Here is a 24,161-nt window from a genome sequence, read left to right on the forward strand (position 1 = left end):
TCTCATTCCTCTGCCTTTTCTAAACCCAGCTTGTACATCTGGCAACTCTAGCTCCATGTATTGCCGGAGTCGCAAGGGAGCATCAGTGCCACTGTACAAAAGTTTGAGCATTCTTTAGCGTTTCCCTCTTTTGGTACGTTTCCACAATTGTAAGAGAAGGAATTTGTTTGAAATTCTCAAAACTCTAAAGGACAGAGTGGATTTAGCATTGAAAATCAGATTCTACCATCTATGATGCAATTGCTCAGTCTCCTGATCAAAGCATGTTACAACCACCTGAGAAAACAGTCTGCCTTTCAGAAGTATATCTAGACAGCTGCAAACTCACATCTTGATTGAAACAACAATCCTCCTCTGCTCAAGGCCAAGGAACGGAAATCAGAGGCCTCTTGTAATTCATGCCACTTAGTCATATCTCCCCTCACCCACCTGTCCTTTCTCTTGCTCGTGCTTTTTCACAGCCCGAGTCTCAAGCTGCTTGATCACCTGCCAGCCAGTATTGATTTTTGCTTCCCAATCCTCAAGCTGGATGGAAGGAAAAGATTAAAAACAGTTTGTCAGTTCGAAGTTGAATAAGAATTCAGCGCTGGGGACATCTTAGAAGAAAGAGATTGGAAGAAAAGAGGGACCGAAGGGATAAAGCTAAAGCTGCCATCCTGTAGCATTAACCATTTCCCTCCCACAAATACCTGTCTAGGAGACCTTGTATGCAGCTCTTTATAGACGCTCCTTTCAGATTAAAGAAGCCTTCAAACTCCTTTTGAACAATTGAGGAACCATTCTTGACATCAAGAAATTACTTGTAATGTGCAATTAAAAGCCATCTTCCTATAACTTCCTGGAGCTGTTAGACCTGGTTCTACCTTCTGGAACAGCAGAGAACATGCCTGCACCCTCCTCTGAGAAATCTTGACACCCGAAGAAAGACTCTGTATCTGTGGCACCCCCGAAGCCAAATTTGAAAACCTGAAACTACATATTACATAACTACTGTTTGTACCAAAAAGAAAGGAAACAACATTTATGGCCTTTTATCTATACACATAATAAAAGTGAAAAATGTGTATGTGTGTATGTGGAGGAGGTGTCCACTTACACAGACAGCCTCTCTCCTCCAAAAACAGCTATCGTTCCCACTGAGCAGGAGACACATATCGCCCTCCCTCCACTGACATGCAGGTTAGAGTGAGCGAGAACCATGAACATGGAGCCCAAACCCTGCCAGTGTCCTCCACAAACACCATTCTGCTTCCCACCCAAGTGAAGGCTTTCATGCGGGGACAATTCCATCCTAGATGTTCTGTTTTTCCTCCAGAATGGACATCCCAGGGCTCCTTAATTTGCATGACCCCAACCACTGGCTCTCCCTTAACCCTTTCCTACCCTTTCCTATGGTACACAGAGGAATTGATCAGTAACTGAAAAGGGGGTTTGGGGAGAATTCACCATGATTTACAAGAGTTGTACTTGACCTACATCCAGAGAGCACTGTTGATCCAACCAACGATGATTCTGGACCAATCTTGACATGGATAATGGGACTTGCAGTACCTTCACTGATACTGTGACTCCCACCGACAATAGACTTGCTTGGACCAGAGAAGCCCTATGACCAATTGAACATACTGCAGGGATTAGTGGGAATGGACCTTGATTTTGGGAGTTGCAGTCCACCTGCATCCAGTGATACTGTGACCCCACCGACAATGGACTGGGACCAAACTTGGCACAGAGAAGCCCCTTGACCAAATGAGCATATTGCAGGGGTCTGTGGGGATGATCTTTGATTTTGGGAGTTGCAGTCCACCTGCATCCAGTGATACTGTGACCCCCACTGACAATGGACTGGGACCAAACTTGGCACAGAGAAGCCCCTTGACCAACTGAACATACTGCAGGGGTTTACATGAATGGACCTTGATTTTGGGAGTTGTTCTGCCTCCAGAAAGTACTGAACCCAGCTGATGTCAGATCTAGCCCAAACTTGGCACACAGACCCAATATGGCCAACTGTGCATACAGGCCTGGTTCAGGGTTGATTGACCTCAGATCTATTTCTGCGCCTGCCTTATGGAATGCCTTGCCGCCCTATATGAGAGCCATGCGTGAGTTAGGGCCTTTTACCCTAGCACTCAAGACCTGGCTCTTTACTAGAGCTTTTAATCTATGTTAATCTTATCAATATTTGTATGTATGTATTTTTATCCTTTACAATTTTATCTTGCAAATTACCTAGAGCATCTTGGATGGAGGGCGATTAATAAGTAACTAAATGATGATGATGATGATGATGATGATGATGAGGAGGAGGAGGAGGAGGAGGAGATCTGGGAGTTGTAGTTCACCCTTATCCAGAGAACCCTGAACCCAGCTGATGATGGTTCTGGACTAAACTTGGCACACAGCCCCAACATGGCCAACTGTGTATATTGCCAGGATTTGGGGGTGATTGTCCTGGGAATCTGGAAGTTGTAGTTCACCCTTATCCAGACAGCACTGAACCTAGCCAAACTTCAGTGATATTAGCTAACATCACAAAACAAACAATGCCTTCTTCTAATAACCCAGGCACTGCCGGGTCCCCAAGCTTGTTTGTAGTAAAACAAACTGGGGTACAGCAGCCAAAAGCATATTACTAGCTGGTTATAATACTGTTTTAATAACAAAAGTTGCCCTTTATTTGTATAAAGCATCTAAAAGGAGGTTAGAGTATAATGGTCAGATTGGTATACAGTGTAAGAGGGACAAGAACATTTGATGTTGTATACACTTAAGATTAAGGTATATTTGGTTACAAGTTGGCCACTCCCACTTTTTCTCTCTGTGCTTGTACATTTATATTTTTAATCGGACTAGATGTAAACTGCACACTGTGTTTATTTTGTGTGTTTTCATAAGGGCAATTGGCTGATCAATAAAAATCGTTTCATTTTGTTTTGATAAGTCTTGACATATTTAAAGAGTGCAGTCATGTTTTCTCAGGGCCCTTCCACACAGCCATATAACTCAGAATATCAAGGCAGAAGCCTACAATATCTGCCTTGAACTGGAACATCTGAGTCCACACTGCTATATATCCCAGTTCAAAGCAGATAATGTGGGATTTGATTCAGCAGTGTGGAAGGGACTTCAGTCTTCTCGTCACCAGGCTAAACAAGATCAGCTCTTTGAAACTTTCTTTATATGATTTGTTTTCCATCAGTTTGATCGTCTTCTCTGAACATGCTCAAACCTTTCTATGTTCTTTCTCGAATGAGTTAAACAGAACTAAATGCAGTGATTCTCAACCTGTAGGTCCCCAAATGTTTTGGCCTTCAACTCCCAGCTGGTAAACTGGCTGGGATTTCTAAGAGTTATAGGCCAAAACACCTGGGGACCCACAGGTTGAGCACCACTGCTCTAGATGAAGACAGTTTGGAACAGAATATAATGAATGATTCCTCACCTTTTCTTGGAAACAACCGTTCTATTAATGCAGGCTAAAATATTAGTTGCCTTCTTTACTGAAGCATCACATTGCTGGATTATGTCTGACACAATCAACAATAACTCCAAGATCATTTTTACATACTGTATACTACTTCTTAGCCAAGCATGCTCATCCTGTAAGAGTGCATTTAGTTTTAAAAAAAATTAACACATGCTATTTATATATACAGTACTGTGTTTCACCAGTTCTTCGATGCACTTTTCTCCCAAAACAGAGTGCATCTTAGAATTGATGACATTTCCTTCATCTACCCAGCTTTTAACACTGTCTAAAAAGTGTCTTAAAAACAAATTGCATGGTTTGTATTTGAGAAACCAGCATACTGAAGAAACGTGCTGACATATGCACAGAACCACATAGCATCATTTTTATAAATCTTGGAAAATGTGTGATATGCCAAAGGACCGGAGAACAGCAAGTATTGTCCCTCTTTTCAAAAACGACAAAAGGGAAGATCCAGGATAATACAGGCCAATCAGTCTTATCCAGATAGCAGTAAAAAATAATAGAACAGATTATACAGGAGTCTGTCTGCAAGTATCTTCCTCAAGATTGAACTGCAAAGACTCTGGCAGAAACCAGTGCAGGTGGTCCCAGTGGTGATCGGCACACTGGGTGCCGTGCCAAAAGATCTCAGCCAGTATTTGGAAACAATAGACATTGACAAAATTACGATCTGCCAACTGCAAAAGGCCACCCTGCTGGGATCTGCGCGCATCATCCGAAAATACATCACACAGTCCTAGACACTTGGGAAGTTTTCGACTTGTGATTTTGTGATATGAAATCCAGCATATCTATCTTGTTTGCTGTGTCATAATAAAATAATAATAATAATAATAATAATAATAATAATAATAATAATAATAATAAGAAATGAAATTATACAATTAAATTAAATAAAAACAATAGCTAAATTCTACCTTTTGGCTACAAAAACAAATGCACACTTGTAAGAGGGATGATAACATGGCTTAGCAGAACTACATAAAAAAGAGCATGGGATTATTGAAAATGACTCAATAATGTAGCAAAGAAATCCAATTATAATTTTGCCTGAATTATTAGAAACACATTTTCCAAATCGAGGGAAATAATAGCTCCGCTGTATTCTTCTCTGGTCAGGCCTCATCTTGAGTATTGCTTTCTTTTCTGGGTGTACCATTTAAAGAAATATATAGTCAAGTTGGAACAGATTTAGAGAAGGGTAACTGGGAATGGTGAACATACCATTCGGGGAAAGGAGCTGGACATGAAAGATTGCATAATTGCATTCATAAAATGCCTATAGGGCTGTCAAAGAGAGGAGTGGAAAAGCTTGCTACCCCAGAGAGCAATAATGCAGTACTCCAAATGAGGTGTGATTAGTGTGGAATATGCCATAGATGTGGGCAAAATGTCAGGAGAAAATGCTTCTGGAACATGGCCATACAGCCGGAAAACTTACAGCAACAACCCAGTGGAATATACAGTTTTCCACAGAATGTAAGATGCACTTTTCCAAGTTTAGGTGCTCCAAAAATGGGGTGTGTCATAGATTCGGTGGTGCCTCACATTCACAAATTGTTTAAACACAATCTTACCTCCAAGAGAGGAGGAGGAGGAGGAGGAAGAGGAGGAGGACGACGAGGAAGATGAAGAGGAAATGAAAGAGGAAGAGGAAGAGGAAGAGGAAGAGAGAAAGGGTTTCAGTCCCAAACCACTCAATTCTTTTTAACAGTCTTATCTCTAAGAGAAAAGGAGGAAGGGCTTCAGCCTCAGCCCCCAACAGCTTTGCTAGTCACTATTTTGTCCTCAACCAGTCTGGCTGAGCTTAGCACAACTTCTTGCTAGGGTCCATAGTAAATAAAAAGGATTCATGCAGACAAGACGATTTCCAGTTTCTTCCCACTTGGACATCATCTTGTTTGCATGAGTGTTTTTCATTAAGTCTATGGGCCCACTGGGGAAACAGCACTTGATGCTACGTTCTATGGAATGGACTGCTTCAGAAAGTAGTGGACTTTGGAATTTCTTAAATAGAGGTTATACAAGGGTTGAATGAAAAGTAATGCCTCCACCTTTGTGACTCCTCAACAGATGGCAGTACTGGTATGCGGCAGGTATGCAGTAGACTCTCCTCTACAGTTCCATTTGGTGGGAAGCCTTAGCATTGAAGGTTGTGTTGTTAAAGTGCAAAGTATGGAACCCTGTGCAAATGGTCAGTATCACCCTAAAGGAGATTCATCAGAGAATGCAAGCTGTTTATGGTGATTGTGTTGAAGTTTAAAGATGTTGAGGTGGAAACATCTGACGCGTGACAAACAAAGAGTTGGACATCCAGTGACAGCAACCACTGGGTTTCACAAGCAAAAGGTTGACAGATTGATTCAGGATGATCGTTGTATCACTCAGCGAGAAATTTCAAGCATTTCACAAGAACGTGTGGGTCACATTATTGCTTTGCTTGGCTATCGGAAGATCTGTGCACGATGGTACCCAGGATGCTGACGCCTGAAATGAAATCGCACAGACATGAAATTTGCCAGGAACTCCTCTTGCGTTACGAGAATGAAGGTGACGCCTTTCTCCTTTGGGGTGACACCTTCTGCTGTCAAGAATTCAAGGACTGCACATTGCTAAAGTCACATTGACCAACCGTCTGCGCAGGGTTCCATACTTCACACTTTAACAATACAACCGTTCAATGCTAAGGCTCCCCTCCAAATGGAACTGTAGAAAAGAGTCTACTGAACAAGCCAGTACCTGCCGCAAACCAGGACTGCCATCTGTTGAGGAGTTAGAAAGGTGGAGGCATTACTTTTCATTCAACCCTCGTATAACAAGTTTCAGAAGGGTTTTCATAGTGTATTGTTACATGGCATGTGGTTGGACTAAACTGCATTTTCATCCTTTTTAAAAATTAAGATCCTATGATTCTACTTAAACTCATTGAGCAATAGCACATGTTTTACAATACAAAACCTCAGTATGTATCATCTTAGAAATTAACTGTAGTTAATTCTTTCTAAACATCTGCCAATCTCTCCATGGGATTTTCCAGACAATAGATTTCCATTCACATCTCTTAATCTGGTGACATCTAAAAATCGGGGAAGCTTCCAAAGGGAAATGGAAAATTTCATCTGAACATTCCCCTGCAAAAACAGCTGTGTCTGTTCTTCAAATTGGTCCAAATTTGAACAGGATGAGCCAACAGAAAGTTGACCTGAAAGAATGGATTACAGAACTTCAGAGTAAGTGTACTAGTTTTGAGATTATAAACTCTTTGCAAATGAGAGAGGGTGGGTTATAAATAAAGTTTTGTTGTTATTATTGTGGTTATTATTATTATTATTATTATTATTATTATTATTATTATTAAGCAGCATTGCTTGCAAAGGGCTAGGCTCCAACATTTCTATCTGATGTACAGTAGAGTCTCGCTTATCCAATGTAAACGGGCCGGCAGAACGTTGGATAAGCGAATATGTTGGATAATAAGGAGAGATTAAGGAAAAGCCTATTAAACATTAAATTAGTTTATGATTTTACAAATTAAGCACCAAAACATCATGTTATACAACAAATTTGACAGAAAAGTAGTTCAATACACAATAATGCTATGTAGTAATTACTGTATTTATGAATTTAGCACCAAACTATCATGATGTATTGAAAACATTGACTACAAAAATGCGTTGGATAATCCAGAACATTGGATAAGCAAGTGTTGGATAAGTGAGACTCTACTGTACCAGTTTTCTTTTTATAAGAGTTCATTGGTTCACCATTTGCTGCTATCTGTTAGTACCCTTGGACTTTTTAATTCATTAGATTTCTATTTATTAAATACAAAAATAATGAAGGGAATTAAAAAACTATAAATTCATAAAATAATCTGAAAAGGCCATAGAGGAGAAGAAAAAAGGAAAAAATACAATACAAGCAGGAAGAGAACTAAAGCATAACATTTGTCAGGGAGCTTATCCATGGTGAAAAAATGTATCAGAAGACTGTGGTTTTAATTCATGATTTCAGGTTGTTTAAGGCTTTCCATCTTTTTCCCAAGACTTTTCTTTCTTTCTTTCTGACCCAAATGCCTGCATAAAAGGAGAAAAAGAGGACATGTGAAGGGACTATCCTCTTACTTGCCACTGTTTTGCAAAACTATTTTATGGGGTCTTGGTCCTCAATGCCTTGGTTCAAGGCATTACTGATATTACACAGAAATCTATATATAGTATAGAGAAAGGTTGTCCTATTACACACAGTATATAATAGAACTGAAGTAGCAAACGTATAATTAACAAAGTCACATCAGATTTAAACCAAATATTAGCTATTTCACAGCATTATAGTAAACATTGCATTCATGTTTATATATTTTCCAAAGCAACAAATGAAAGAGTTCATAAACTGAGGTTAACACTTAATATTCAGTGTTTCATGCAGATGTAAGTCTTGAAGCTTGGTTGAAGAAGTAGCACAAATGATAATCTTTATGAATGAGGGTTTTACCCTTTAAACACATTCATCAAAGTCCCAAGCAAGAAAGATTCCTCAGAATGTGCGTTCAAAGAGAGCGAAATCAAAACAACAAGGGTTCCCGGGGTATTCTATGTCCTTGTTTCAGGATGGGTGTCCCTTCTTCAGGTTTAGTTGCTTCTAGTATAGTCTTCTGAAGATTTTTACAAACTGTATTATAAGGAGACAACATAATAGATTTGCTGTTACCAGCACCCAGTAGCATGAAATAAATTTTAAAGATATTTGCAAGAAAAACTTACTTTCACTATTGGTTCAAGGCATTGGCATTGACATCTCCGGCTCATCCTGTGTTTGGATATCATCCAGCAAGCCAATGCTTTAAATCAAGAAATAGCTTCCTAAGAACTACAGAGATACTAGCAGGAACACCTCAGCAAGCAAGAGTCCAAAAGTGGCAGGCTAAAACCCAGAATCTCAGTGTCTCAGGCTGGGTGTTAAACTCCCTCCTGGGCATACAGAAGACTGGGCAACTTGGAAGGCACTGAACAGACTGCGCTCTGGCACCACGAGATGCAGAGACAACCTTAAGAAATGGGGCTACAAAGTGGAGTCCACGGCACGCGAGTATGGAGAAGAGCAAACCACAGACCACCTAGTACAATGCAGCCTGAGCCCTGCCACATGCACTATGGAGGACCTTCTTATAGCAACACCAAAGGCACTAGAAGTGACCAGCTTCTGTCAAAGGAAATTTAGTATAATGTCAAGTTTCTAACTTTGTTTGTGGTTTTTCTATACATTATAACTTTATTCTCAATTCACTTCTGAAGCGATAAATAAATAATTTTTGTGGGGTTAGAATGGGAAAGAGGAGGGGCGGTTGTAGTGGCAGTAAAAACAGGAAAGAAGGATGGGAGAAAGAGATTGTCAGGATCTCCTTTCAATTTAAGGTGCCAGAAAACCATTTTTTGGGGTTGGGGGTCTTATCCAACACAACTGACAAAAATGTACACCGCACATTTTAATTTTTTAAGCTGTATCTGGATATGGAAATTGAAAGAAGCAGATTGAATCACTGCGAGTTGCCGGTTTAGACAAGAAAAAACTTTTAAACATCTATTTAACACATGTGCATGCTTTCTTTCAAAGTCTAGATAGTAACAAATAAAATTATTTAAATAATTTTTTAAAAATTAAAAAAATTAAAAATCCCAGGAACAACACAAACCTATTAGCTCTAACTAAGACTATTCACAAGGCAGTGGAACTCTAAATGTATCTGTCACCTAGGCACGGATGATGACACTTTGTGGTTGTCCCAGTTATGTTTTGGAAGTATATCAGTAAATCCTAGAAGCTAGTTTTGTTTATCAAGATGTATGATTTTTTATCAAGAAGAAACAGCTAATTGTATCCCTTTTTTCCTTCTTATCTCTTTCAGTGATGCACACAGAATGATAACCTGCTTTCTAGAAAGCAGAACCGTAAACAGAGAATAAATGAAACAGGAGTTTACAAAGACCTCGATACAGAGTAAAACTGGGAAATGCACATTTTCCTTTCTATGTATATATGCAGCTTAGGGTGTTTGAAGGCAATGCTGGGGTGTCTGAGAATCGTATGCATAGTAATGTGGGTTTTAAGTTTGAGATTGAAATAGCTTTGTCACAGGATTTGCTCTGTGATAAGAGCATCAAACCACACGGATTCTATTGTTAGAAGTAAAAGAGATCTGCCTCCTCTCTGCAGTTAACTTTCCCCCCACTACTGATGGGAAACATCTGTCAATATGTTGAAGGCTTTCATGGCTGGAACCACTGGGTTGCTGTGAGCTTTTCAGGCTGTATGGCCATGTTCCAGAAGCATTCTCTCTTAACGTTTTGCCCATATCTATGGCAGGCATCCTCAGAGGTTTTGAGGTCTGTTGGAAACTAGACAAGTGAGGTTTATATATCTGTGCAATGTCCAGGGTGGGGAAAAAGAACTCTTGTCAATACTCTGCAACCCCACAACTGATACCAAGAGCTGGGATTCTCCTCCTCTCTCCCTTTCCAGGCTGTGCCGCAGCTAGTTAGTAGCCAACAGCAATAAATCACCACTGACTGAGTTTGAAGCCCGAGTTGGGGTTAAACTCCCGACCATTAATAGCCTAGCTTGCTGCTCACCCAAGCAGCTGGAAAACAGCTGTGTCTGTAAATAGAGAATTCTAGGTACCACTTAATGTGGGAAGGCTAATTTTATTTAATTTATGACACCATAAAACTGCCGGCGGCGTGCAAATAACATGAGGAAGTACTACCATGAAAATAGGACTCAGCGTCACAGTGGATGATGTAGCAGCACCTCCCCCTGTGGCCAGAATCAATACCCTCATGAAGCCAGAAGCTGGAGAATGTTAAATAGCCTCTACTGTCTGTCTGTATATGTGATATTATTTATTTATTATTTATTTATTTACAGCATTTATATTCCGCCCTTCTCACCCCGAAGGGGACTCAGGGCGGATCACATTACACATATAGGCAAACATTCAATGCCTTTTAACATAGAACAAAGACAAGACAAAACCTAGGCTCCGAGCGGGCCTCGAACTCATGACCTCCTGGTCAGAGTGATTCATTGCAGTGATTCAATGCAGCTGCTCTCCAGCCTGCGCCACAGCCCGAGCCCAATATGTCTGATAATGGCATTGAATGCTGTTCTGTTCTGTCCTGTCTGTCCAAACGGCATTGAATGTTTGCCGTGTATGTGTACAGTGATCCGCCCTGAGTGGGGAGATAGGATGGAATAGAAATAAAGTGTTGTTGTTGTTGTTGTTGTACTTGTTGTTCTTGTTGTTCTTGTTATTATTATTTCCCCCCTCACCCTCACTATTCCCTAGTTGTTTTAGTTCCATTTTAAAATATATTTCAATTATATTACTCGGAAACTGCTTTAAAAAATGATTTTTTTTTTTTTTACAGAAGTCTGAAAAGGAGGGCTATGGGGCGAGGCAGAAGAATGATTGCAGAACCATGGATTGGTGATTTGATGCAATTACACAAATGAAAATTGGTGCAATGATGAAGGTTCTCATCATGGCATGTATCTGGTATCTGTGATTGTGTAACTGACATGGAATAATGACTTTATGCAACAAAGTCCTTAATTCTTTAGGAATTGCATTTTTTAAGAGTTCCTTGGCGTTCTGACATATTAGACCTAGTTTAACCTTAAGGAAGTATGGCATACAATTTTAGAAAACTTACAATGTTATGAAGGGAGTGGATTTGCTTCTCCTTATTGTATCCCATGTACTCAGTGCTAGCCAGGAAAAATAGATTTAGGGAAGACAAAAGAAAATACATGTTCACATAATGCATAATTAATATCAGAATTGACAGGATGTGTTAATACCTAAAGTACTATGGTGCTGCAAATTGGATTTTACAAATTAATGAAGTTATGGGCTGTAATAGCTAAATTGACAATTCATGCTCCAAGATACTATACCTCCAAATATCCATTGTTAGGGGCAAACGGGGTAGGCTTTAGTTTTTCCATTAGGGCATCTGGCTGACTACTGAAGGATGCGGGATTCTCAAAGCCATTATCTGAGTTCAATCTGATCCATGAGAGCTTTTCTTATTTCTAAAGGTTTCATTTCAGGAAATCAGAAGGTTTTTACTTTTTGGGAGGAGAGCAATGACCAACCTCGATAAAATAGTGAAGAGTAGAGACATCACACTGGCAACGAAGACACATGGTTAAAGCCATTATATACCCTGTAATAACCTATGGATTTGAGAGCTGGACCATAAGGAAGACTGACGGAAGGAAGATATATGGATTTGAACTGTGGTGTTGGAGGAAAATTCTGAGAATGCCTTGGACCTCAAGAAGATCCAACCAGTCCATCCTCCAGGAAATAATGCCTGGGTGCTCACTGGAGGGAAGGATATTAGAGGCAAAGATGAAGCACTTTGGCCACATCATGAGAAGACAGGAAAGCTTGGAGAAGATCATGATTCTGGGGAAAATGGAAGGAAAAAGGAAGAGGGACCAACCAAGGGCAAGATGGATGGATGGTATCTTTGAAGTGACTGGCTTGACCTTGAAGAAACGGGGGGTGGTGATGGCCAACAGGGAGCTCTGGTGTGAGCTGGTCCATGAGGTCACGAACAGTCGGAAGCGGCTGAATGGATAAACAACACAAAGATTTCATTGCCAACCAGAGTGGGAGAGTAAAAGTGATAGAACTCATGGATTTGCTGCTGTATAGTGTGCATAAGTAGAACATTTCATCCTAAAGAATAAAAAGGTAAAGGTTTTCCCCTGACGTTAAGTCCAGTCATGACCGACTCTGGGTGTTGGTGCTCATCTCCATTTCTAAGCCAAAGAGCCGGCATTGTCCGTAGACACCTCCAAGGTCATGTGGCCAGCATGACTGCATGGAGTATCGTTACCTTCCCACCGGAGCGGTACCTATTGATCTACTCACATTTGCATGTTTTTGAACTGCTAGGTTGGCAGAAGCTGGGGCTAACAGCAGGCACTCATTCCGCTCCCGGGATTTGAACCTGGGACCTTTTTGGTCTGCAAGTTCAGCAGCTCAGTGCTTTAACACACTGTGCCACCAGGGGCCCTCCTAAAGAATACTTTACCCTAATAATCACCTTTAACCCAGCAATGAGAATAAACCCTAAAGTGGAAGGATCCCCAATTATTACAAATCCCCACCAGTAGATGTCAGCAGATGCCTCTGGTGCTGAAGACCAGCCCTCTGGATAACAAGTGTAAAAATATATTTAGAATTACTGCCTGCTTTAAAAGTTGCAGGCATCTAGATTTCATTCACTTGGTCAGGCAAAGCTCTTGAGGTCATTAAAATTATATAAATTACAGGATGATATAAGCACATATCAAAGAAATTACTGATATGGTGACACCTCATTTAGCCTTTAATTAAGAACTGTCATTTATTCTATGCTAGTTACAGTTGTTAATTGTATATTCATGAAAAGAGCAACTATCAGAACAGACAAAACTAATATTTGTGGAACTTGCAGTTTATGTTTGATATACTGGGGAAAAAATAAGCTGTCTCCCTCATACCATAGCGCAAACACCTGCTAAGTTTTGTTTATTGTTTGTAATCTTGTTCTTTAAAGTAACATAATATCTTGATAGTGTACCTTAATAACAATAATATGAACTTAAGAATCTGAATTATAGCTGGAAAAGTATTCACATTTGATTTGTCTCTTTATTAATGCACTAGCTTGGGAACCCGGTGGTGCCCGGGTTATGAGAAGATGGCATTGTTTGTTTTGGCATGTTAGACAATATCACTGAAGTTTGGTCCAGACCCGTCATTGGCTGGGTTCAGTGCTGTCTGGATAAGGTTGAACTACAACTCCTAAACAGTTGGCAATGCTGTGTCTGTGTGCCAAGTTTGATCCCAGTCCATTGTCGATGGGGGTCACAGTTTCCCTAGATGTAGGTGAACTATAGCTCTCAAATATCAAGGTCCTTTTGCACTAACCCTGCAGCATGTTCAGTTGGTCATGTGTCTTCTCTGTGCCAAGTTTGGTCCCAGTCCGTTGTTGGTGGGGGTCACAGTATCAGTGAAGGTACTGCAAGTCCCATCATCCAAGGCAAGTTTGGTCCAGAGCCATAATTGGTTGGGTTAACAGTGCTCTCTGGGTGTAGGTCAAGTACAATTCTTGTAAATCATGGTGAATTCTCCTGAAACCTCTTGTTCAGTTGCTGATCAATTCTTCTGTTAACTGTGTGTCAGAGGAAAGGGTAGGAAAGGGTTGAGGGAGACGCAGTGGGCGGGGTCATGCAAATTAAGCCAATGCTTTCATAAATGATTCACATGTGTATATTATACTTTTAAATACAATGTTATTTATTTATTATTATTTATTTACAGCATTTATATTCCGCCCTTCTCACCCCGAAGGGGACTCAGGGCGGATCACATACATATAGGGCAAACATTCAATGCCTTTTAACATACAACAAAGACAAGAAAACATGGCTCCGAGCGGGCCTCGAACTCATGACCTCCTGGTCAGAGTGATTCATTGCAGCTGCTCTCCAGCCTGCGCCACAGCCCGAGCCATGATAATGTTAAATTATCATTTGTTATTTTTGGTTACTGGCCTCACAATTTTTCCAACCTCACAATAGGAGCAGCTTTCTTTTAACCTCTTCCACCCCTGTGGTCATGCCTTGTGAAATCACCAACTACAGAATTTCAGGTCATCAGATTTCCCAATTACCTACAACAAATATTTCTGTGTTTATACTGGCCACATTATCAATGAAACATAATTCATATCTTGTTAACCTAGAAATTGGGGTTTCAATGCTTAACTCTTGTCACCAGAGACTCCTCTCACCATCCAAGGATAGCTTTCCAAATGTTATTTTTAATGCCATTTAATAAAGTCTGCTCTCTTTAAATATTTTTAATTAATGAATTAATGGGATGTAATGAAATCTGGCAGGATGACATTTGAGCAGCAAGAGAGGGTCAAACAGATCTTGACAAGTGTTAGTTGGCAAAACACAAAAAACATGTGTGCACACCCAGAGAGAAAGATACAAATTCTTCTCATCTATCAGTGATATTGTGTAACGCACAAGGAGCTTTTATGGAGCAAGAAGAAAGACCATGGTATACACTGCAGGCCTGAACAACATGTGGCTCAGGGGCCAGACTGAGCCCTGAGAAGGCTTTGGTGTGGCCTGCAGAGGCTCTGAATCTAAGCCTTAGAGAGGGAAGTCACACTCAGCACAACAACATATTTATTTATTTACGATATTTCTATCCTGCCTTTCTCTACCCCAAAGGGGACTCAAGGCGGCTTTACATATAGGCAGCTATTCAAGGCCTTAAAAACAATACAAAATAGGAATAGCAATTGGAACCCGTCATTCCAAAAGAGATCAGGCAATCCCCTACATTATCCAATTTCCATAAGGAACTGAAGACCTGGTGGTGTCGGCAGGTTTTTGAGTAATTACATTGGACTACCGCTGATTTCTGGGCTGAATATATTGCACAAGATTTCCTTAGCCTAAAATGATGCATTTTAATATATTGGGTTTAAGGTTCCCGTCCCCTTGATCTGGTCATGTAAGTGTGATTTATTGTTATAATTATATTATTTTACTTTGTTTAATAATGTGTATTATGTTGTTATGTAATGTTTGTGTTTGCTTTTATGACTGTAAACCGCCCTGAGTCCCATCCGGGAGATAGGGCGGTATATAAATAAAGTTTATTATTATTATTATTATTATTATTATATTCCCTCCTCCAAGTATTTTACCTCTCCATGTTTCTTTTCTAATACAATATGGACTAGGCAGCACTACTGTTGATTTGTAATCTGTTGACCAGTAGTACGCCAATGATTATGCACTTTTCTCTGAAAGACATAACTCTCTGTCTAGAACTGATATATTCTGAATCTTCAAGGCCTTGGTTTTAAAAATGGAGGTATCACTAAACTCATTTTCAGACAGCTCCCAAGGTGAGAATGAAGAAGGTCTCCTTTTGCTGGAGACTAAACTATTCTAAAAATGAAAGTGTTCTACAAAACACTAAAGGCTAAAAACATTTGAAGGAGTATTGCATGGGAAATCGATAAAGTGTTTATGAGAGGTTTCTTCATATAGCATAATACAGACATTAATAAGAAAAAATAAGATGATTATGGATGAAATTAGGAAGGAGAAAAAGACCCTAAAGAATTATCCAACAAATAAAGAGGTGCTAAACTGGATTAAAATTGGGGTTGTTGTTTGTCTTTCGGGCTGTGTGGCCATGTTCCAGAAGTATTCTCTCCTGATGTTTCGCCCACATCTATGGCAGGCATCCTCAGAGGATTAAAATTCTTTGTTCACAATTATCTGTACAAATGATAGAAGAGATGGAGAATAAGATGCAGTTTATGAAACAGAAAGCTAATAAAATAGGAAAATAGCATATAAACTTAGGAATGGAAAGGGGAGAAAATTGGTTTTGGACTTCAAGATGGAGAGGGAAAAGTATCAAATATATATGAGACATGTATTAAATGTTTTGGAGTTCTTAGACCACCATAGTGAACAACAAACAGCAATAAAATTCCTAGATGAAGAAAATGCCTTTGATAAATTTAATTGTATCTTTCTTTTCATATTATTAAGGAAATGGAATTTGGCAACAAAAAATAACTTGGATCAAAGCAACCAATGGTAATTAGGTCATAGAAATTTAAATTAGTGGAGATAACATACTTGTGTAAGTTTCAAAAGGAGATAAGAAAAAGCTGTCCACTTTCCACCCTATTGTTTATCTTGTCATTTTAAGTTTTGTTGAGGGCAATATGATAAAAAGATAGGCTAAAAGGATTATACTTGAAGGGATGAAGTTACAAAATGAAAGCATTTTTGGACAATTTGATGATAGTCTTGAAAGACCCCTTTGACATATTGCTAAAGATGATAAAAGAATATGGAGAAATGTCAGGGTTTAGAATCAATAAACAAAAAATGAAGATGATAATAAAAATATGAGGGAAGAAGAAAAATAGAATTGATGAATCTCAATTCTCAGGTCCGCCTCCAGCCAACCAATCAGCACAAACCAAAGCGGTTTGAAATGATTGGCTGGTTGTTTCCTGCCTCCCAGTGGCAGTCACTCACCAGTAGCCTGCGGAAAATGGGAAAGTAAGCAAGGGAGAGGAAAGATGGCAGGTGACAGTCAATGCTGCGACTCAACTCACCCCACCTGGTAAGTCAGATAAGGCATTTATCCATTATATCAATTATTAAGCAGAATGTATTATGAGAAATGCTATTTCTCTTTCAAACTATTCCTATAATGATTGATAAACTACCTTAAAAGAGACAGAAACATTTGACAAAATACACTTGGCAAGGGAAGAAACCTAGAGAAAGGTTCAGAGTGTTCCCAGATGATATATCAAAAGGAGGGCTGGACATGCCAGATTTTGAAATTTATTTTGCAGCCTGTTGTTTGGTCTGGTCAAAAAATGGATAATGTTAAAAAAACGAGAGAATGTTAACTTTAGTAGTACACTGAAGCCTTGAAATGGTGGCATCCCTTCAACATCACCAGTACAACTATGCAGCTGTCTATACCAGCCTTGCACAGGCACTCTTTTTTTCCTCTTGGTCTTGTGAAAGCAGGCATTTGGCAGGCAGAGGATTTCAGTCTCTGAAGACATCCTGTGATCTCTGTCTTGGGCAAAATAGGCAGCTGCTGTTTTCACTAGAAAAAGCCTGATAATGTGTCTTTCTCTCTTCAAATTGCTGACAAGATCATTTTGCTCTCCTTTTATGGGGTTTAAGTATAAATACATTTAATAGCAGTTAGTGATGTCAGTGCTCTTTGGTATAACTAATCTATTATGTGAGATAATCTTGGTTAATGATCAGCATAAAACAGAGAGAGGTTGGGGTTTTAAGGTTGTTATAAATCCTGCCTCACTGTGACTGAATGGAAAGGAGGTGATCCCATTAACTTTTCCACTGTATCAACATACTGTGCCTTATCCTCTGGAATGTGGGGACAAAGACACCATCCAGTTTATCTGAATGTGTCACGTGCCACTCTATCGATTTGATTTGATCTGATTTCCAGGCAATTCCAACTACAAGGAGCATCTTTGTATTCTGCAGTTTTCACTGGGGAGGTAAATGCTTGTCTGGAATTTACAACGTCAAGCTAAAGGTGAGGATCTTCCATACAAAGCAAATCCCACCCACTCTCTAAATACAGAGGATTCTATGTACTATGTGTGGAGGAAGGGTCCTGGCACTCTTGCTGACTTCAACTTTTCTATAGTAACATGAAGATGTCTGGAGGAACAGACACAGATTTGTTTTGAGAGTTGTATCTTTTAACCCCACTCATAAAACATGTTTACATGGCAGGTTATATTATTAAAATAAAGTGTACTGTTAAAAGATATAATGACTTCCGCCGACATAGAGGCAGAAAGATCTGCAGTTGTTTTTAACAATATCTGTTTGTTCTCTTGCTAGAAACCTCTCTGATTACTCTTATGGCAAATGCAAATTGGTGACTCTTTTAGAAGAGAAACAACATATTTACATCAGAGAACATGAAGCATCATTGAACATGAAAACTTCATGGATAGAAAGAAGGGAGAATTGATTTTAAAGAACCCACAGAAATATAATGAAGAGGCCAGTATTGTTGAGGAAACACTCTGATGGTGTTGTAGTTGGGCCAAGGAGCAGTAATAGTACTACTGGTGAAACTGCTAGCAGGAGGAAAAGGGCTAATGGTGAGCAGGTGTTTGATGAGGAACAGCAAGCAAAGCGGGTTCGGGAAATACTTATGGCTCCTTCTGAGGATGAAACATTTGAAGGGTTCTCTAGTGATGAGGAGTCAATGCTGGAAGATGATGGATTACCAGAAAGTAGAGGAACTAAAAGGTCAACTCGGGAGCAGGAGTCAGATGAGGAAAGGGAAAGGAAGAAGATCCGGGATATATTCACTGCTCCCACGGAGGATGAAACATTTGAGGGTTTTTCTGGGAGTGGGATGGAAGATGCTGCAGATTGGACTCAAGTAAATGTGTGTGCAGAGCCAGTCTCTGAGGGTGCTTCAGGAGACTGGCAAACTGCTGGTACACCAGGGACATGGGGAGATCTAAGTCTTGAACAAAGATGGAAAGACTGGAGGGTTGATGGGCGAGGTTCACATGTGATATCTAAATCAGCTGTGGATAATGATGACAGGGCGGAGGCCTCATCATCATCGGACTCTGAGGTGTAAGTTAAAAGTGGAGTGGAAGTAGAGTTCCCTTGCAGAAGGCAAGGTATCATTTTGGGACATTGCTTTGTCGCTGCCTGTTCTCCTTGGGTCCTGGCTGTACAGCTTCGTGTTCCTGAATCTGGTTAGGCTCCTGACGACGACAACGTTAGTTCCTGGCTTGGCGTTTCCTGGCTTCCCCTTGGTTCCTGAATTTGGTTTGGCTCCTGATGATGACAACGCTCGTTCCTGGCTTCCCTTTGGTTCCTGAATGCGGTTTGGCTCCTGACGACGACAACGTTCGTTCCTGGCTTGACGTTTGCTAGCGTCCTGAATTCGGCTTGGCTTCTGACGACAGCATTGCTACGCCCGGTTGGCTTCCCTGTTGATTCCTGGATTTGGCTTGGCTCCTGATGGTGGCGTTGCTCGTTCCTGGCTTGGCGTTTGTTGGCTTCCTGAATTCGCCTTCGCTCCTGACGACGGCATTGCTACTCCCGGTTGGCTTTTCTTTGGGTTTCTGGATTCGTCTTGGCTTTTGGACAACGGCATCGTTTGCGCTCATGACTGGTGGGTGTTTGGCTCTTGCTTGGCTCGTTGTGCCATAGCGGGACGTGACTTTAGTTCCAGTGAACGTTTGGTTGAAGTTAAGACGGATTATCAGGCTAGATAATCCAGATTATTTTCTGTTCCTGCTTTTTTGCCTTTTCTGGAAACAAGGACCTTTACTTTTATTGGGAAAACTGAAGTTAAGTGATTCTAAGTTCAAAATATCATTTAATAAACATTTGTTAACTATACTTATTGTGTGTGGCCCTTTAAGAGGAGGCTGATTCCTGACAGGTGGACAGTCATTGTCAAATGCAAACTATACGTAACAGATTCAAATACATTCCAACTAAGATTTCCAAGTGGAATATGCTGCCTTGGAACATGTGGCATCTCCTTCTTTGGAGGTTTCTAAGCAGGGGCTGGATGGCCATCTTTTGGGGGTGCTTTGATTATATGTTCCTGCATAGCAGGGGATTGGACTCGATGGCCCTTGTGATCTCTTCTAACTATTCTATTCTATTATTGCAAGCTTCCTACATCTTCCTGAAGATAATGATGGTGAAGATGCTCAAACAACAGACGAATAATAATAGATACTGCAAGCCAAGGAAGGAGTCAACTTAACCATTAACTGCAGCCAAAAAAGATAAAAGAAAGTGCTTGTGGTAGGAAGCTGATTGCTCAAGAGACTGTAACAAGATGAATCAGAAAGTACTCTCTCTGGTGCACACATTAGGAATGCAACTGATAATTTGCCAAACCTCATTAAGACCACATATCAGTACAAGTTGAGCTTCCCTTACCCAAAAATCCAAAATCTGAAATACTGATTTGGTGCATAGGAGTTTCGAGAGGAGTTGGCAACTGCAGTTGAGTGTAAATTAGTCACCTGCATGTACTTGCTCATGAGTGTTTACCTTTAGGTCAGCCATGTTTTTTAAAGTGATTCAACACCAGCGGTGTCCTGACAAGTGCTATACAGTGCTCCCTGACTTATCGCTGGGGTTAGGTTCCAGGACCAACCGCAATAAGTGAAAATCCGCGAAGTAGGGACACCATATTTATTTTAATATTTATGCATTATTTTTGTAGTTATACACTATTTTAAGTCTTTATCAAGAAATAGTGTGTTGATAAATCGCCTCCTTCTCCTCCCGTTGCTGCTTGGGCTCCTTTTCTCTCACTTTGGCTTCTCCTTTCCCTCTACCTTAGGCTGTAAATTGTAATTTTTTATTATTTATAATAGTCTTTTAGAGTTTATTGAAAAACCGCGAAACAGTGAATCCGCAAAAAGTGAACCGCGAAGTAGTGAGGGAACACTGTACATTTTTTAGTCATGGTCTCAAGCTGTGCATGGGATAGACTACAGTCAGCTGCAGCGCATTATCTGACTTGTTCTGGATTTTCTGATGAGTTTTAACATGCTGTTTGTGGCTTGATCCAGTGTACATTCGAATTTTATATTTTGTGGACACCCTGTCTTTGAGCCGGTTTTGAATTGCATATGATCTGTGCAGAAGGACCCTTAGTATTTTGTGTATGAACTGAGCAGATTAGTTTTTATATCACTCAGGTCTCTTTTCATTTGCCCAAGAGGATTTCATTTTACAGACGTGCCTAACTTGAATCCTTTTAGCATGATGGGCTTAGCTTTGTATACAAAACAGATTCATATTTTATGTGGATATCAAAATCCAAGTCATGAATCTAGTGGCTTAGAGCTTCAGCTTCATTTTTTTACTGCTCAATTCAGACAGAAAACCGTAAATGTTAAGAAATGGTTGGGGATGTTGGAATGGAGGCAGAATAGCAGGAATAATTGAGCTCCTTCTTTGTCTTGCATAGATGTGGAAACAGTGGCAACCTGAGAACAAAATGGCAAGGAGACAATGCCATGATTTTTTTCAGACAATCCTTTCCTTGTTGCTGATTTATTAGAATCAGAATACAAGAGATTTGGAAGAGACCAGAAAACGCTCCTGACAAATGGCCACTCAGCTTCTGTTTAAAACCTCCAGAAAATAAGACTCTACAATGCTCTGAGTCAATATATTCCACTGTTAAATACTTCTGTCGAAAAGTTATTTCTAATGTTTAGGTGGAATCTTTTTTCCACAAAGTAGGCATACTACTACTACTATTACTACTACTATTAATCATTATAATATCACATCTGCTGATATCAGAATGGGGTGCCCCATATGCCAACAAGAAGTTGGGAAGCAGCACCAACATGGAGGAAATGAAAATCCAGCAGAGCAAATGTGGTCCATCTAGACCAGAGTTGTTCTGAGATCATTTTACAACTGGCTAACCTGTCCAGTGTAGATGAACCCTTATATTTCTATAATAACTTGCACTTCTACATATTATTTAATCCTGCTGTTCTTCAAATGCTAGTTTTAATATTTCACCCTTCAGTTCCAAAAGCTAACCCATCTAAATATGTAACAACAAACAACAATAACAACAACAATAATCCCAATGCTTTTAAAATACTCATAGAATTCTCTTGTTGTAATAATCTATATATATAAAATGATAAAGGTGTTTGCGCAGTGACTATAACAACAAAACTAAACATCCCAGAAATACGAAATTTGGCAACACAATGCAAAAGGCTTGCCTGCAGGTTACAACAACACAACCACACCACAAAACCACTATCCGAACCCACAAAACTCACAACAACGCATCATGCGATAACAACACAACAACGCCCCAGAAATACAAAACTTGGCAACACAATGCAAAAGCCTTGCCTCCCAGTTGTAACAACACAACCACACCACAAAACCACACAGGACCCACAAAACTCACAACAACGCATTGTGACTATAACAACACAACTAAACGCCCCAGAAATACGAAACTTGACACACAACTAAACACCCCAGAAATATAAAACTTGACAACACAACGCAAAAGCCTTGCCTCCCAGTTGTAGCAACACAACCACACCACAAAACCACAATCCGGACCCACAAAACTCACAACAACGCATTGTGACTATAACAAATACAAAATTTGACAACACAACTCATCCACCTCCCCAATCCCTACATTCACACTTGGCCTCCAAAAAAACAATTACAATAATAACAATGACAACAACAACAACAATAAGAATCAACACCATCACAGGCAAGAAACAGCCAGGCACTGAGGCTGAGAGGCCAGTCAGTGCTACACTGGGCCTCCAAAAAACAATACAGTAGCATCTAACTTATCCAACCTTCATGACCACAACAACAACAATAATAATAAACACCTACACAGGCAAAACAAAAAAAGGACTATTGTACCACAATAAAAATATAAACTGCACTCAGCAGAATCAGACATTACAACTAACAACAAACCAAAAACAACAGGGATCTCAAGCAATTATTAATCAACACAAAAATTGAAGAAGGTAACAGACTTCAAATACTACTACTAATGTGAGTATAAAGAAGGTGGAGGTCACGGCATAAATACAACCTAATGTAGACTGACCAACACCACCAGACAATGCCACAGCAACGCGTGGCCGGGCACAGCTAGTTATCTATATAAATAAAAATGTAATGTCCATTTGTGAGGACCTCATGTCTCCCAAAACTACTTCACCAATTGCTATGAAATTTGGACACAACGTAGTATTCAAACTGATGAGTGTTTTAAGGTATTCGCATACCTACTATAAAACAAACCTGTCACACCTGATACAGATAAAACCATGCGATTTAGCAATGGCCAATTAATCTCCTCCACCCTTAGCAACCATCATAGCAGACGGCTCCTCTGCTTAGCAATGGTGCTACCAACAGCCAAGCAGCGTCCTCACTTTAGCAACTAGCATGGTTGGGCCGCAAAGGACGGGTTCGGCTTGGCGAGTAAAGTGAAACTGAGGCCTAGCCACAGAAAGGAGGGATACTCCTTTTTATGGGTCCCAGCAAGGTGAATGAGTGATACCACTACTTATTATCTATATATATAAAAGAGTGATGGCATCACGGCAATTCACAAAACAACAAAAGTACAGGCCCCCCAACCTCAAAATTTGACAACACAACCCATCATCCACGCCTCAAGGTTGATACAACAAAAAGAAAAGAAAAATAAAGTCCTAATTAGAGGGAGAGCAATAATTTTTTTATCCAATTGCTGCCAGTTTAGAGGGCTAATCTCTGCCCACTTGGTTGCCTAGCAACCAAGGGACAGCCAGGTTTCAGTTAGGGGACAGGCAGATTTAGGCCTCACTTAGACTTCTTCCACAGATTATCAGATTTGCACTGGATTATATGGCAGTGTAGACTCAAGGCCCTTCCACACAGCTATATAACCCATTTATAATCTTATATTATCTGCTTTGCACTGGATTATCTTGACTCCACACTGCCATATAATCCACTTCAGTGTGCATTTTATACAGCTGTGAAGAAGGAGCCTCATATAATCCAGTTCTGAGCAGATAATATAAGATTAGAAATATACAGTAGAGTCTCACTTATCCAACGTAAACAGGCTGGCAGGATAAGTGAATATGTTGGATAATAAGAAGAGATTCAGGAAAAACCAATTAAACATCAAATTAGGTAATCGTTATACAAATTAAGCACCAAAACATCATATTATACAACAAATTTGACAGAAAAAGTAGTTCCATGCGCAGTAATGCTATGTAGTATTTACAGTAGAGTCTGACTTATCCAACACTCGCTTATCCAACGTTCTGGATTATCCAACGCATTTTTGTAGTCAATGCTTTCAATATATCGTGATATTTTGGTGCTAAATTCAAAATACAGTAATTACTATATAGCATTACTGTGTACTGAACTACTTTTTCTGACAAATTTGTTGTATAACATGATGTTTTGG

The sequence above is a fragment of the Anolis carolinensis genome, chromosome 4, assembly GCF_035594765.1.
Source record: "Anolis carolinensis isolate JA03-04 chromosome 4, rAnoCar3.1.pri, whole genome shotgun sequence".
Classification (NCBI taxonomy): Eukaryota; Metazoa; Chordata; class Lepidosauria; order Squamata; family Dactyloidae; genus Anolis; species Anolis carolinensis.